We start from the raw sequence: 12,229 nt of genomic DNA on the forward strand, positions 1-12,229 counted from the left end.
AAAACGTCCCTGCTGTGTGGCTCTGTGAGGCGAAATGTCTAAAAAAAGACGAATCATTACGCTGGGTACGCCGTCACGGAAGTTACGTCCTTTTTCTGCTTCCTGCGCTTTCGCTCTGAAAACTTGCTGACCATTCGGCTTGACCGGTCTCGCTATGCACTCGGAGCTAGAGCGGCTCTCACTTTGCCAAATCCGAACCGGATCGTGGGAGCGACCAGTCGAAGACACCATTAGTAACTAAGGTAAACGGCACCGCCGAGAAACTGCAATTTAGAGCTATCACCAAAGTCGACGTTACCGCTGCGCATATGTTGCCCGCCAAGCAAGGAAAGATACAACACGTTATCATTTGCTTCGTGCAGCAGTCTGTGCGCGACGCATGGCTGTCAAAGATGAACGTTCTAAATGAGGATAAGACAAGCTAGTTCATGTGTGAAAACATGAGTCGACTCACAGGTAACCCATTCAGTTGACGAAAAAATGGGCTAAGAAATCGGGCTATGACAACATGTGGCATAAAAACAGGAGGGTGCTCATTCGTAAAAAAAGAAACAGATCAAAAGACTCTCCTCATTCGTCTGGAAGATGACCTCGCTGAGCTATAACAAAGCGAAAATGTCTTGTTTAGATTTCCTGAGACCGAACTGACCCCACAATTCTTCCATGATATCGACCTGGCGAAAAGCCAGCAGTTTCTAACCGAATAAAGCATGCTCTTTACTTGATCACTTGTAGAGAGACCTGGTTTAGATCGCACGATGAATGTCGCCTAGAGCCTGGGTATGAGTGTCGGTCTACTTTTTGAGAGAAGCAGCAAGGTAGGAGAAACAGCATGCCTATCCTTTCTTGGCTATCAAGTGTGCCTTGACGCTTGCTTCCCCGTGACGCGCTTGTTAGACTCACGGAAGCCGCTCAGGCACTGCGTGGCGTTCGCTGCCAGTCCTACTTAGGCTCGCGCGTGGGATAGGAGCACAGCAGACCCCGGAACAGAGCAGAGAAACAGGCGCGCAACGATGGCGACAAAGCGATTCATTACCAGCAGCCAGAGGCAGAAGGGGATGCTGGCGAAAAGCGCGATGAGCCGTGCCTGATAACAAAGGACAGACATGCACAAATAATGGTTAACGCGGAAGTGCAGCGAGTCTCAACATCGGACGTAATCACGGCAGATGGCGCTAGATTGCTGTTTGCGTTGTTCCGCCACACGCGGGAGATCCCGAAAACATTTACTGCTGACAGTACGTTCCATTTATTAGTATAAAACAATACCGGAATACAGTGTCATGAATGAAATCATTGTATGTTCCACTCTTAAGTGTTATCACACATTGTTTACGGCTGCTATCGCCCTCTTCTGGATCGCTGCTCGAGTTGCATCTTATAGCACTGTTGCTTCTATTTAGTGTTTAAACTGAAAGCCACACCGTGCTTATTGGAGATTTCAATGTAAATGCCGCATCGGAAAATGCAGTTTACCTCCAGTTCTAAGATATTATCGTATCCAATGCATCCACACACACTCTACTTTCACCCGCAAGGATAGAAGCTGAAACTGAAACCGCTATTCATCTCTCCGTTATAAGTTTTTTCTACAGAAGAAATTCAATCCGGAACCATAATGAATGTCTTTGAGTACTTTGTATACTTTCTTGTAAAGCGCCAGATACCACGCCTCATGTTTTTCTACCGCGTTAAAACTCAAGTGAAAATACCAGCACGTTCATAGGCACGCTGCCTGGAAGTGACTGGGAAATAATGAGAAAATAGCAAAAACCAAATAAAGCATACGACATTTTTTTTTGCCTTCTAAAGCCGCATATAATAACAACTTTTCATTTGTAACGTGAAAGCAAAATGAAAAGATTAGGAAGCCATCAATGACATACGATCTGTATGAAATAATCAAAGCGAAGAACAAGGGCTTTTAACAGTATTTAAGTACAAAGGATCGACATGACTTTATGGTATTTAAGAAAAAGCGAAAGAAGTAAATGTCGATATTAAGAATGCTAACAGCGAGTATTATGAAAATAAATTCTAATGAATTGTAGGAAACATGGTATTCACCTAGAAAAATATAAGAGAAATAATCTCAGCAGCAACTTCTGGAAGAAAAGTTTTATTCCATGCACAAGGAATAACTGACGACAGCGTAGCATATCATTTCAACACTCAATTTCTAGAATCTGGAGCCGAAATGTTTCACCTGCTACAACGCCATTTGAACAACACATAACGGTACAATGCATAAAACAATATTTCTCGCCCCAACATGCCCGTAAGAGTTAAGAATAAGAATGAAATTTATTTGGTACATATTGGATAAGCACATAAATTTGGTACACAAGAGAGGGTCCCAAAGTCAAGAGACTATCACGGGACACCAGGTAGATCAATACTAAATTTAGTAACAAACAAGCAGCAACATATAAAAGTACAATTACTAGCAATAACAACGTAATTAATATACCGAAACATTATATTTGATGGAAATGAATTAGGAGATACCGGGGCAAAAAACATAGCAGATATGCAGAATAAAAAAAACACACCATTATAAATAATATTATACAAAATACAAAAAGGAGAAAATCAAAAACAGTGCCGTTTAAAACAATCAAGATATCCATTAATAGAGAGGAAGAAATATACAATTGAGGTTACAATACCAGGGTACCGTTTTCAAGCCACAACAAACAAGGACAAAAATTCTAGCACATTATTAAGAAGGCAGACTTTAGAAAGAGAAATGCATACAAAATGAGAACACCGTTTTCTTTACTAAAAACTTAGGGTAGCAAACTGTTTTTCGAGCTGCAGATCAAGTAGGATAAGAATTATCCGAGAAGCATTTGTGAATAAATGTGTGTGTTGTTCGTTAATCTGAAAAAAAAAAACATATCTAGGTTGTAATGAAACAAATTATTGAGGGACGCGATCCTATTTTGTCGATGCAAAAGCATAGCAGAAACAAGGTATGAGCTGCTTAAAGTGCAAATGACAGTTGTATGTGTTCCCCCATACTGCAACGCCGTAATTAATGTGTGAGTGAATAAAAGAAAAGCAAATCGATTAGATTGCTCGTGGAGGAAAAAAACGAATTTTCAGTGAGCGTCGGTGCACTTTGAAGTTAGTTTAAACAATTTAGTTCAGGTTTAATTTGTTTTACACTTGTACAGACGCAGAGGCTATGTGCATTGCGTTGCACTTAATGTCTGTAATTTACGCCAACGCTGTCTGCTATCGCCTCCCAGGAGCAGTCGATCAGATTCTTAAAAAGCAAATCAGTGATGTCGGCGTAAAGGGTGAAGGGAAATGTGAATTCATAGAATGCCATGACGTGCATGCCTTATTCGGTCCGGCTCAAATGACCTAACCAGCAAAACCAAGCGCTTTTCTACACAAAACTTGTACTGACTACCGAACAACAGTAAGCGGATGTAAACTTGTTGCTTTGCAAAGGCGAAGAGGAAAGTTTGGAGCGCAAATGAGCCTAAGAAATTTAAAATAAATGAGAGTTACAAAACAACGTCACATAAAATTACGCACAAGCTATCGATGACCAGTTTAGGGGCAACCTTGTATGTATACATACACAGAAATTCTGCGCAAGCACATTTTCCAACGAAGGGTTCTATACGAACACAATTTTTCGTATAACGTATCTCGGTTCTATGAAAAAGTTCTCTATAACAATCAATGTATCCTCACATATGCCCTCGGCAGGCTTCCACGCTTGCTATTAGCGTTTTTGCTCTCGTAAAATATTTTTTCTATTGGTTTTCTATAAGAGACTTAACTACCCGATGCAAGGAATGCTCGAAAGTCAAAACAGAGATTTTCAACGCAACGGACTAATGGACTTTTGCCTTCACTGTTTACATAATAGTACTTTACGACTAAAATTGATATCCGAAAATCCTAAACTTACCTGAGAAATAGGTAATCAAAGTAGCTTATCGTAATTATCAACTTTAGTCTGTTCAAGCTAAGCCATAACTGAAATATCAATGCAGTCTGTGGAACTTGCATCACCACATCAAGACAGATATATGGTACACTACCGATGTAATACGATGGACAAATAAAATTGAACGCTTGATTCCGAACCAATACCACTAGCCCCATAGGGGTTGTCAAGGTTATAGAGAAGGAAGTGGAGAGCCCAAGAAAGAAGTTGAGGCAGCCAAACATGAATGTTTTAATAACAATAAATCTTCTATTATAACTGTTATGTGTAAAATTTTTTGGAGCGCCGTGAATCTAAGCACTTTTAGACAAATTCTGTGGCTCTCATAGAGAACGGTGCGATGTTTTGAGCACTTCCGGATTCAACAGATTTGAAGTTATTCTTCAGTTTCGCAGTGACGAAATGTTGCATATTTCTCATGCTATTCTAACACCCATTATTGCGAGTTTACATAACGGCATAGTCTTCCCTCAGAAAGAGAGAACAAACTATTGACTGTCAAAAAGTTTTGTGACCGCCCGGTGTCCTTTATACGGGCCTGACACTACTTAATTTACCGAAACTGGCCAAACCTCGTATTTTCTCTGACTTTTTAAAGCAATCTGCTGGCTTCGGTAACTATCTGACCCCTAGAAACTCGCTCCTGTTTCGCCGGCCTTAAAATCAGGTGACCCAAAGTTAAGGTCTACATACTTACCCATCTCCTTCATCAGTGTACCATGAAGGCTGCTGGAACATATCAGCTGTCAGGACGCAGAGTTTGACTAGCCACAACTTACACCCCCTGCAGAAAGAGGGTTTCAACGCGGCTGTTCCTGTGCGACAAATTTGTTTCAACCATTAACTTACCTTTATTACGCCCTCCATACTTCGTAAGGTGACGATGAGTGCTGAATGCTGGCCTCAGTCACTTCGTGTCGCTCCGAAACAGATTCACTCTGCTTCGGGCTTGCATGGCACCCCGTTAGTGTGCCATGCAAGGGTTCGTTAGTGTATCAGTCGTTAACACTCCCTTGCCAGTCTTCATCTTCCTTGAAATAATTACTGTTGTATACATCAAATTATGCTGGCAGTGATTGATTGTAAAACATTTTATTCGCCGGAAAGAGCTTGGTAAGAGGTCGCGTTAAGTGGTCGAGAGTACGCAGCCCTCGACGACTTCGTCAGCCCACTCCACCGCCAAAACTTGCGTTCTGGGGTTAGAGCTAGCCAGCACGGTCTCCCACCGCTCGAGAGGAGCAGGGGTAACTAGATCACCCGGAGGTGGCTCTATTTTGCAGTCCCACAGGATGTGATCGTAGGTGGCCCGCTGGCGACAGTGTTTACAGTTTGGGTTGTAAAGATCTTGATAAATGTGCGCAAGGAGGGATGGGGTGCGTATCGATCTCGTCTGTAGACGACGCCAAGTAACCTCTTGTTCTTTAGTCAGGCTTTTGTCCGGAGGGAGGAAAATTCTCCTCTCAAGTTTAAAATGATTGGTGAGATCATGATATGTGATCAGGGAGTCCTTCGTGAAATTCAGGGAGCCAGACTCATCCACTGCCCGGTCGACGAAACCTCGGGCTTTAGTGTGGGCTGCCTCGTTCCCCGGCTCCCCGAATGAGCTGGGACCCATATCAGTTCGGAATAATTTGATGATAATTTGGTTGCGTTAAGGATTCTAAGGGAGGTGGTTGTAATTTGCCCTTTTGCGAAATTATTGATACCCATTTTTGAATCGCTGAGGATGATGCTCTCTTCGGTATGCGCTAGGGCGAGGGCTATAGCCGCCTCTTCAGCCGTTTCAGAGGATTTCGTTTTGATTGTTGCCGAGACGATGTGGTCACCATTCTCGTTCACAGCCACAATTGCAAAGGCATTGGTATGTTTGTATTCTGCCGCATCTACATAAAGTGTTCCAGCGGACTGTCCGTATTTATTATGTTTGGCTTTGGCTCGTGCTTGTCTTCTGCCCTCATGGTGTAAGGGGTGCATGTTTTTGGGGAGTGGTTTGATTAGTAGGGCCGTCCTATAGTGGCGGGGTAAGTCTACTTTAGCATCTTTATTCGTAGGTTGAGAGTTAATTTCCAGCCTGGTAAGAATACTCCTGCCAGTCCAGGAATTGGCTAATCTCGCTGTTTGAGCTATTAAATGGGCTTCTTTCAGTTCATTGTAGGTGTTATGTATTCCTAACTTCATAAGCCTTTCGGTTGAGGCATTTATTGGGAGTCCTAACGCAGCTTTGTAGGCCTGCCATATCATGCTAACCAATATGTCCTTTCAGCTTTCGCAAATTTGAGATAAGGCGTGGCATAGAGTATCCTGCTTAGCGCAAAGGCCTGCACTAGTCGGCATAAATCTCTTTCCCTCACTCCTTGTGTGCGTTTAGCTATGCGGCGGAGTAATCGCGGCGTCGCTTCTACCGTGCGTTTTAGCTTAGTGATTTTGTCAGTATTCTTTCCGTTTGTTTGTAAATACAACCCCAGTATTTTCATGGTTTGTACCTCTGACAGATCGTCCATTAACATAGATGTTTATTTGCGGGGGAGAAGTCGTAGTACGCCTACCTCTTGCAAGGGTGGAAGAGCGGGCTAGTTGGTAGTTCATCTTGAGGAAAAACACAGCGCACTCCTAAGACACGGACAAAGAAGTCAGCGCTGTATCGTCTTGCCTTTCTTTATCCGTGTCTTAAAAGTGCGCTGTGTTTTTCCTTAAGCCTACCTCTTTGTTTATGACGGATCACGAACAGTTTAGATTTTTGCTCAGAACAAGTGAGGCCCGATTCCCATGCGCATGCCTCAATGATGTCCACTGCTTCTTGGAGTGTGTCTTCTATGTAGCCTTCGCATCCTTTCGTTACCCAAAGTGTGATGTCATCTGCATAGAACGTGTGATGTTGTTCTGGTATTTGTGCCAATTTGGGGGGAATTTTGATGAGGGAGAGGTTAAAAAGGAAAGGGGACAGGATGGAGCCCTGTGGCGTTCTTTTACTTCCTGGTGTCATTGGAGCAGATTCTATTGTTCCGACCGTTATCGCTGCTGTTCTGTTCGTAAGGAAGGATCGGATGTAGTTGTACGTCCTTTCTCCAGGGTTGATTTGTGACAAGCTTGTCAAAATGGCTTTGTGGGTGAGCGGAAACTACAACCGAGTATTCACTGTCAGCATTGTTATTAAAGCTTCCGACAATGCTGGCAGTGAATACTCGGTTGTAGTTTCCGCTCTGTCCATATGTGGCTTAGCTTATCGCCGGCGCCTCAGATTTTTATAAATTTACTTTTGTATAAGAAGATAACAGTGTGGCGTGCAAAACAAATAGAAGGGGACACTTAAGCTCCGACTTAAAGCTATGGCGCGATGACGTAGTAAGTTAATTCGCATATGGACAGAAGGTCATTCATTCCCATACAGTCATAGATCCTTGGGGGTACTCATACCCGTGGGCGAAGTGGTGCAGTGGTTAAGTGATGTGCCACTGCCGTGTGCAGGCAGGCCCTTCCAGTGGGGGTCCCTGTGCGGCCCACATTGTTCTTCCCGAGTTGCCAATCACTCTAGCGGCCGTCTGCTACGGTGCTTAGTTTGGTCATTATCCGGTGGACAGGTATTTATGACCCCGCAAGGTCACGTAAGATGGGCCGCCTGTCTCATAGCCTCCTGTCTGGAGACCAGCTGCCAGATGTGTGCTGGTCATAGTTAACTCGCAATGCCGACGCCGTCAGCAGCGACACCTCGACGCCGAAAACACCGACACAGGATTTTCTGATTAACGGTGTCTTTAACGCGAGAGCCTTAAAGTCGCGATAACTCACGGCTATTCCCTCAGTTATTCCAAACGGCCGTTGTTTTTCCTTGCTCCAGTCTCGCAACTCCATGCTGTCTGTACACTGAGCGCTTCCAATGAAGGGCATTGATTCCAACTATCGCCTACCGTTGTGTGCACTTGCTGCTTTCGCAGCCACAGTGTTTTCTTCTTGAGTGAGGGCACAAGTTTTTTCCTGTATGGTATGATATCCTGCACTTAACGTTCCAGAGCGAAACACCAACTTTGAGCAAAACCGTCGGAATGAATCCGACCTAATCCACAGCAGCTGGGATTCTGTAAAACCCACTGACAATAAACAGTTTATGGGCGCCTTGCATTTGCCTCCACAGAAACTGGGGCGCATCCGCCGCGTCTGAATCCACGTCTTCGGGACCAGGAGCCGAGCTTGCTAGCTACTGAATCCATGCGACGATTGAGCTTGTTAACCCCTGCGTCCCTACCGCCATGAAGACGAAAGTCACACGTCGAGATGTTACAAGTATACATGTTGAAATTTTCCGGCAAGACAAAATAGTGGACGCTTTTTTTCTCTTTTGCAGGTGCCAAGAATACGGAGCAATGAGAGCAGCAGGAATTTTTCTTGTATTCCTCATAATATGCGATTTTAATACTTTAGCTTCGGTAAGAATTCCTTTATTTCATGCACAGATTGGACGCAAGAGCTAGGGTGTAAATGTAAGAGCCGTAGTAATTGCAGTGAGTAGCCGTAATGTTTATTTTATTTCTGCGGATATCTGAGATGCTTCAGGCAGACATCAACTTTTTCAGGATTGCTAGTGAAATCAGTGCTTGCGCGATAAAACTTGCCTGCTTGTTGCCCCGACCAAAATTCGAAATCGAGGTGGCACGAACAGATCAGCTTCCCTGGTCGCAACACATCTTTCCTTACGCGTTGTATACAGTCAACATATGGTAATGTGGTTAGGATATCGTCGCCTTCGTCAATTTTAACCTGTGCTTCTCTACCTGTGCTTTAGCAGTTGCCGCCTTCATCAAATTTATCCGCTTCCCCAAGAATGGTCGAAGTCGTACCGCATGCCTTGAGGTTTGTACTACCACAGCCTTCTGACGAGTATGGAGCAAGCTACAGGGAACGGCAGGAGCCACACGGAACCTACAGCGCCGAAGAAATAACACCGAGCATGTTAACGTAGTCCCCACTGATAAACCGCAGTGATTGGCCATGAGGGCTTCCATACCGTTTTTGTTAAGGCCGTCTCCTAAGACTAGAGCCATTGCACGAGGTGCTCCGGAAATGCGATTCAGACATTATCGATTCCTGTTCCAGCATCATCATCAGCCTCTACCTCTTCGCAGACAGTACCTGCATGAACACATGACGAATCACCAGCTGTAGAGTGTAGGCTGGGAGAGAACCCTTACCAGCAGTCTTTACGAACCCTACCTGAGCGCCCAAGTCCCTCAAGTCCACGAAACGAATAGCTATGGAAGCTGCTCGCTTCAAATTGGGCGCTGCCGCGATTTCCTGCGAAGAAGCGAGCCTGTTCTATTGTGAACTATGTCGTGGATTCAGCCACAAATATGACTCTACTCCCCTCTGGAATCTCTGAGGCTACACTTTGTGCAACGTGGGTCATGAACACTGCAGCCTGTTCTTTGTACGCTGAAACAACGTTTACGGAGAAAGGGTGATGCTGCTACAAACCAACGCTGCTAGATTCAAAATAATATATCCGTTGCGTTCTTTCGCTTATCGCTATTTTTGAACTAAGAATTCCTCCCCAGTCTCCCAAAATATATAGCCTCGCAATGTATTCGCATATAAAATTTGTAAATGCAGCGACCCATGGGGGACGCTTTTCTCAGGCGGCCAAAGAATTAGCAGGACTGTTTTTGTTACTGAATAATTTCCCTTCGCTTCCGCCAGAGCTGTTTCATAAACATTATCTACTGTTTAATGTTTAACAGGCCTCGGCATGCTCTACGGGTGAGATAAAATCTCCTTGTGGGTCGGACGGAAGGTACCCCGAAAAAATATGCCCGGATATTAAGAAACGTCGGCCGTGCAAACCTGGAGAGACTGTTTGCGTGTGTCCCGCCGAGAAATGGAGACAACCTGGTACGCACAACTGTGTGTATTATGACAGGTGTTGCAGAGGAAGAATATGTGAAGTCCCGTGGAAATGCCCGATAGCGTGTGGCTGGAGTAAATAAATTTTTTTTTCCCAAATAAAGCAAACGTTCTCGTCTTCTTTATGAATGGCTTACTGGGCCGGCTGGTTAAAAAAAGAAAACTGAAGTTTATTGAGCTTCGAAGTATGCGGTCCACCTCATTGTTTTGCACGTGTGGTACAGGCTGCTGTCACTCAGCTCGTTACCTCGAACTTAGGCATTTCTCACATCGAGTGCTTAGCTCTGGTTACTACTATAATGAAAAGACTGACAGTTCGCTTTATTAGGTAGACTTCAATGTCAGCAGCTGGAAGAACCACGGACGTCTGCCGAAACATTACTCGACCACATCACTTTACAGTGGTCAAATCTTTAGGGCTAACCCCCAAAGTGGAGTAGATTTGTAATAAGGGAATATTTGCTGAGAGCCATCCACCCAAGCGCAGCCATGCAGTTACAAAAGAAAGCTATACATCTTTCCGAGAAACTTCACAGTCCAAGAAAAATTCGTCAATAAAATTCGCTGCGCTTGGGTGTATACCATTGAGTAATTATTCCCTGATCACTTCACGTTCATCCTACTTGCGTTTTCGTCATTCTTTCTTCAAGCTTCGTGACAATGCATCCATGTCGGAAATAAAGTATTGCTTTATATATCGCATAACAAGAAGCCTATGATATTTCTATGAAAGAACCGCAGCAAGATATGCAGCCTTTCTCGCCATCTAGAGCTGACATATGCGAGAACAGCTTTTCAGTGCCGCCATGGCCCGTTCTACGGGGGGATGGGGCGTTATATGTGATGCTAGGTGCAATCTTTAGTTGGGTCTAGAGCAAGTCATGCCCACATCACCCCATCACATCACCACATCACACTATGCGCCGTCATTATTGTACGCATGGTAGTTTCTTTTACTGCCGGTGTCTGGGCTTACGTTCTGCCTCATCAGCTCTCTTCGGCTTCCAGTTTGGCAGTGTTCGTCGTTCTTAGCTTGTTTCTCGGTGTGTCACACCGCAGCGTTCGCCTGCTTGTGTGAAGCCTTATCGACGCAATATCTTTTCCTCTCTGTGTCGTCTCCTGCGTAATACGACGTACAGAACTGTCGCTTTCGAAGCAGTCTAGTGATTTTAAGCTAATGCGTCGAACTCGCCAGTCGGCTAAGGGACATGAAAGGACGAAGGCGGAGGATCAAATCCGGTTTTAGTGTAAAGACATAAAGGCATTAATTACTAGATAATTAATTAATTACTATATATTGCGGCCGGAGCGAGCAACTCAACACAATACGGCGGAAGACGGCAAACAGCGCTCTCTCACTGAGACCGTAAGCAGTATTGGGTTCTAATGAAATGAACAGACGCAAACAGAAAAGAAGGGACACAGCCAGCAGGCAATTTGCCAGTGTTGCTTGGGCCTCTGGAGGCAGTCTGTGGAATCACTCAGGCCGACTTCGCCTGCCTGCCTTCGGATGCGCACGTTGAGCTAATGCGCGCAGTCAGCTTGGAGGCAGCCCTCGGGGCACATTTCAGTTCAGTTCAGTTCAGTTTATTTACCTTAAAGGCCCCCTTGTATCGGGGGGTATTTGGCTAAACTTGTGCCCGTGGCAAACAGTTTTGAACCTGCAGTACCTGCGGATACACGGACCAGCACAGGATGACGCTAGAGGTGAGTGCTAGAATACGCAACCTGGCGCCAGCATTGCTGCGCCGACTTAAAAGTTTTTCTGGTTCCAGGGAGTGCGGTGGACATTTTCGCGGGCGCACAGGCATGAGCACATCCAAAGAAAAGCCTTGCGCGCCTTCTTCACTTTACAATGGCTGTTGTGCTCGCGTTCCAGGCTGCCTCATTACAGCTGGATACTGTTTTATATTTATCTACTTGTTTGAATGTTTCCGTTTACTTTTTCTTAACACAGGCGGCTAGTATATTTAAACCTGCGCCGTAGTTTGTATCCCACCTCTTGTTCGTACGTTGCCAAGGAAGCTTCATGTGCATTTCTAAGAATATGAGCTTTCATAGGGAACCCAATTCGATCACTTCTATAAAATATTTATTGCTCAAAATTTTATTTCTCCGACACACATGCTCTAACATCTGACCAACGCCTTGTAGCAGGTGGCTATGTAGTTGCGCTCCGGACGAATCCAGTATAACGAGCCCAACGCTCTTCAGTGAAGCCTCGTTACTGCGTCTGCTACCTAGCTGGCGCTAGCACGGAGATGCCATAGAGGTAGAGCACCCGATTTGTGTTCCAGTGTACAGTGACTCGAATCCTATTGCCAGAGCTATTGCTCAGCAGAATGGCTACCAGTGTGTAAGGCAATA

The sequence above is a fragment of the Amblyomma mixtum genome, chromosome 9, assembly GCF_055824585.1.
Source record: "Amblyomma mixtum isolate Tamu chromosome 9, ASM5582458v1, whole genome shotgun sequence".
NCBI lineage: Eukaryota > Metazoa > Arthropoda > Arachnida > Ixodida > Ixodidae > Amblyomma > Amblyomma mixtum.